Source organism: Papio anubis, chromosome 11, assembly GCF_008728515.1.
Source record: "Papio anubis isolate 15944 chromosome 11, Panubis1.0, whole genome shotgun sequence".
Classification (NCBI taxonomy): Eukaryota; Metazoa; Chordata; class Mammalia; order Primates; family Cercopithecidae; genus Papio; species Papio anubis.
Window position 1 is genome coordinate 103,015,129 of NC_044986.1, and position 296 is coordinate 103,015,424.

Here is a 296-nt window from a genome sequence, read left to right on the forward strand (position 1 = left end):
CCTCCCCTGCTCCTCCCTTCTTCCCTCCTTCCCACCTCCTCCTCCCACTATGCGCCCTGGGCCCTCACAGGTCCCCGCCCCTCTTCCCTCCCACTCTGCCTCTCTCTCTCCCTATCCCTCTTCCCCTCCTTTTCCCCTCGCCTTTCCTCCCCCTTCCTCTCTCCCTTCCCTTTCCCGAGGACCTCCCCAACCCATCTCTGCATCTCCCAGCTCCTCCCACTCCTGCTCCTCCCTCGCCCTACCCCACCCCACCTATCCCCCATCCGCAGCCCAAAAACTAATCTGTTTTAGTTTGC